Source organism: Lipotes vexillifer, unplaced genomic scaffold, assembly GCF_000442215.2.
Source record: "Lipotes vexillifer unplaced genomic scaffold, Lipotes_vexillifer_v1.1 scaffold1165, whole genome shotgun sequence".
Lineage (NCBI taxonomy): Eukaryota > Metazoa > Chordata > Mammalia > Artiodactyla > Lipotidae > Lipotes > Lipotes vexillifer.
Window position 1 is genome coordinate 91767 of NW_006771639.1, and position 4859 is coordinate 96625.

A 4859-nucleotide genomic window follows, 5' to 3' on the forward strand; every position below is an offset into this window, starting at 1 on the left:
TTAAATAATGTCTAGCCTCCATGTGATTTTCTGTACTATATATCATAACTCAACATTTAAAAAGAGCTGAATAAATCCACAGTAATCCAGATGATCATACTGTAACTTCCTCAAGAAATGTGACCCCCAAATAAAAATGAAGTCATTGCTACCTTAGCCAGAATTTTGCTAGCAGTTAACATTATGTAAATTAGCTTTTCTTTAATAAAGCTGTAACACTATAAAAACAAGGTTCAGTTGACCATGGTTCCTGACTCAAATCTCATTCTTTGACAGCTGTAATGTATAATTCTGGAGATACTTATTTCCAATTGTTTCTGTACAGACTAACTGCACGTTCCAGAAAGACTGAATCTTCGATCTAACTGATAACATGTAAATCCTGCATTTTATAGATGAGAAAACTGATGAAGTGGTGATAAAATCCAGGTCACCCAGGCACGCGCTTAAAATTAGCACCAGGTTTGGACTTGTGTCTCCTACAACACTCATCATTTTTTTGTAACATAATATGCCATCCTACTCTTTTACTCTTTTTGATTTATCCTCCCTATTAAAATTTTGATATTAAATATCTTAAACAAGTAATAATTAAACTTATAATTGTGATTTTTATAATAAAATTATTACATTTGTTAAAGAATAAGCCAATTGCCTTCTCATATGCAGTGTTTTAAAAAAGTGAAATTGACTTTTCTAGCAGATTTGCTAGAGGTTTTAACACTAAAAACATCTAAAGGACCCTTAGGAACCTTCTTACCTCAGCAAGATTTTCAGTGGATGATAAAGGGACCATGTAGAGAGGGCAATTGGTTTGGTCATCATTAGGACAAAATATAATAATTACTGGCACCCAGAAACAAAGTATAGTAAATACTCATTCAAAAGGGCTGACAATTCTGATTCATCAAATATTCACCAGTTTATACAATACTGTTATTCAGAGTTAACTGTCTTCCAAATTAGATCAATATAACCCCACTAGAGCAAAGTTTCTCACTTGGAGTGATACTGTTGTTTCCTAGGGGTCATCAGAAAGTATGTGGAAAGGAATGGGTTTCTAGTTGTCAGAATACCTGGAGAGAGCTTATTGCATGCAGTGGATTAAACACTCTACAGTAACTAGACATTCTGCCAAAGAAGTCTCTTCCCACCCACACGCCAACAGGACTTCCCCTGAGAAACACTGAGCCAGAAAGAAAGCACATCTGATTCTCTTGTTTTCGCATTCAAAGACATCATAATTTTAAGCTACTGAATTAAGCAGTCAGTTAATACTGAGGAAATTTACTAACTAATTTCTCACAAATCTTTGGTTATAGATTTATACTCCTAAACTCATTGCAGGCATACCTCACTTTATTGTGTTCACTTTATTGTGATTTATAGATCTTTTTTTTTTTTTCACAAATTGAAGGTTTGTGGCAACCCTGCATCCAGCAAGTCTACTGGCACTATTTTTCCAACAGCATTTGCTCACTTTGTGTCTCTGTGTCACATTTTGGTAATTCTTGCAACATTTCCAACTTTTTTACTATTATTATATTTGTCATGGTCAGCTGTGATCAGCGATCTTTGATGTTACTCTTGTAATTGTTTTGGGACACCACAAACTGTGCCCATATAAGATGGTTTACTTAATTAATAAATGTATGTGTGTTCTGACGGCTCTATCAACCAACAAATCTCTGTCTCTCTCCCTCTCCTCGGGCCTCCCTGTTCCCTGAGACATAACAATATTGAAATTAGACTAATAATAACCCTACAATGGCTTCTACGTGTCCAAGTGAAAGGAAAGCTCACTTCAAATCAAAAGCTAGAAATGATTAAGCTTAGTGAGGAAGGCATGTTGAAAGCAGAGATAGGCTGAAAGCTAGGTCTCTTGAGTCAAACAGTTAGCCAAGTTGTGAAAGCAAAGGAAAATTTCTTGAAGGAAATAAATAGTGCTACTCCAGTGAGCACATGGATGATAAGAAAGTGAAACAGCCTTATTGCTGATATGGAGAAAGTTTTAGTGGTTTAGATAGAAGATCAAATCAGCCACAGCATTTTGTTTTAAAACAAAGCCTAGGGCTTCCCTGGTGGCGCAGTGGTTGAGAGTCCGCCTGCCGATGCAGGGGACACGGGGTCGTGCCCCAGTCCGGGAGGATCCCACATGCCGCAGAGCGGCTTAACCCGTGAGCCATGGCCGCTGAGCCTGCGCGTCCGGAGCCTGTGCTCCGCAGCGGGAGAGGCCACAACAGTGAGAGGCCCGCGTACCGCAAAAAACAAACAAACAAACAAACAAAAAGCCTAACTCTCTTCAATTCTATGGAGGCTGGGAGAAGTTAAGGAAGCTGCAGAAGAAAAGTCTGAAGTTAGAAGAAGTTGGTTCACGAGCTTTAAGAAAAGAAACCGTCTCCATACATAAAAGCGCAAGGTGAAGCACAAGTGCTGATGTAAAACTGCAGCAAGATATCCCGAAGATCTAGTAAGATAATTAATGAAGGTGGCTACGCTAAACAATGGATTTTGGATGTAGATGAAATAGTCTTCTATTGAAAGAAGATGCCACCTAGAACTTTCATAGAGAGAAGTCAATGCCTGGCTTCACAGCTTCAAAGGACAGGCTGACTCTCTTCGTAGGGGCTAATGCAGCTGGTGACTTGAAGTTTGAAGCCAGTGCTCATTCACCATCCTGAAAATCCTAGGGCTCTTAAGAATGATGCTAAATCTACTCTGCCTGTGCTTTATAAATGGGACAACAAAGCCTGGATGACAGCACATATGTTTACAACATGGTTTACTGAGTATTTTAAGCCAAATGTTGAGACCTAATGCTCAGAAAAAAAAAAAAAAATTCCTTTCAAAATATTACTGCTCATTGACAATGCACCTGGTCACCCAAGAGCTCTAATGGAGATATACAATGAGATTAATGTTTTTATGCCTGCTAACACAACATCCATTCTGCAGCCCACAGATCAAGGAGTAATTTCAACTTTCAAGTTTTATTATTTAAGAAATACACTTTGTAAGGTTATTGCTGCCATACATAGTGAGTCCTCTGATGGGTCTGAGATTCACCATTCTAGGTGCCATTAAGAACGCTCGTGATTCACAGGAAGAGTTTAAAATGTCAACATTAACAGGAGTTTGGAAAAAGTTGATTCTAACTCTCATGGATGACTTTGCAGGGTTCAAGAGTTCAGTGGAGGAAGTAAGTGCAGATGTGGTGAGAACAGCAAGAGAACTAGAATTAGAAATACAGCCTGAAGATATGACTGAATCTCGATAAAACTTTAATGGATAAGGAGCTGCTTCTTAACGGATGAGCAAAGAAAGTGGTTTCTTAGATGCAATCTACTCCTGGTGAAGATGATGTGAAGACTGTTGAAATGACAACAAGGATTTAGAATATTACGTAAACTTAGTTGATAAAGCAGAGGCAGGGGTGGAGAGGATTGAGTCCGATATTGAAAGCAGCTCTACTGTGGGTAAAATGCTATCAAACAGCATTGCATGCTTATAGAGAAACTGTTCATGAAAGGAAGAGTCAATTGATGAGACAAACTTCAGGGTTCTCTTATTTTAAGAAATTCCCACAGCCACCCACCTTCAGCAACCACCACCCTGACCAGTCAGCAGTCATAAATATGGAGGCAAGACCCTGCACCAGCAAAAAGATTACAACTTGCTGAAGGTTCAGACGACAGTTAACATTTTTTAGCAATAAAGTGTTTTGTTTTGTTTTTTGCGGTACGCGGCCCTCTCACTGTTGTGGCCTCTCCCATTGCGGAGCACAGGCTCCGGACGTGCAGGCTCATCGGCCATGGCTCATGGGCCCAGCTGCTCCGCGGCATGTGGGATCTTCCCGGACCGGGTCATGAACCCGTGTCCCCTGCATCGGCAGGTGGACTCTCAACTACCGCGCCACCAGGGAAGCCCAGCAATAAAGTGTTTTTTTTAATTTAGGTTTGTACATTGTTTTTTTAGACATAATGCTATCGCACACTTAATAGACAAGATTATAGTATAAATATGCCTTTTATATGCACTGGGAAACCAGAAAATTAGTATGACTCACTTCATTGTTATATTTGCTTAATTGAAGTAATCTAAAACCAAATCTGCAGTATCTTCAAGGTATGTCTGTACTAAGTAAGTTTCCTTACTGCATTTATTACCATTGTTGTTTTTCTCTTAAGGGATAAGGTAATGAGAGAAAAATTAGAATGGCTAATTAATGAAAGCTTTGTTTAAAAAAAAATAATCTTTCTTTTGTCAGCTATTGTTAACCAAAAAAAAAAAAAGAAAATGCTACCTCAGAGTTATGCTAAACTTTGCTTTACCAAGGACTATATAGAAACACTTGAGCAAATGTGATACAAGAATCAGATGCTGATGGTACAATCTGAGTGAAGAAGCAATAAGAATCTAAGGAGAAATAAGCCAGTGAAAAGCCTGCTATTGATGACAAATGACAGGATAGCAGTGGTTTCAGACAAGGGTCACTGCATGTGTCTACTGCTTTTTGCATGACACTTTGGGAAAAGTGAAGTCAGGTCTCAGACAAGCGTCTGAGGAGAGAGCCCAGTGGAGTAAGCCAAAATCATAGATAGGTCATTATCATCACATCCATCACTGGCCAACAGTATGCTAAGGAAGGATCATTGAATCATAAGGGCCCCATCCTTGGAATACAGGAAGAAGGGAAAATAACTGATTGGAGTAATGCCTTCTTTCTCCATTGCACCCCAATACCTTGACCTCTCTATGAAGAACCTAGATGTCAGAAAGGCTTAAATTGATGGATTTGTGTGTCTGAGTTAGGAAGATATAGGATAATCTGGTTTTTTTGCCTGGTCAGTTAGTAATTT

At 39.0% G+C, this 4859-nt stretch overlaps 1 pseudogene; it reads left to right on the top strand.

The window, feature by feature from the left end:
• The first annotated feature begins 1767 nt into the window (after positions 1 to 1767).
• LOC103068753 (tigger transposable element-derived protein 1-like) lies at positions 1768 to 3699 on the top strand (annotated as a pseudogene).
• Positions 3700 to 4859: the final 1160 nt, after the last annotated feature.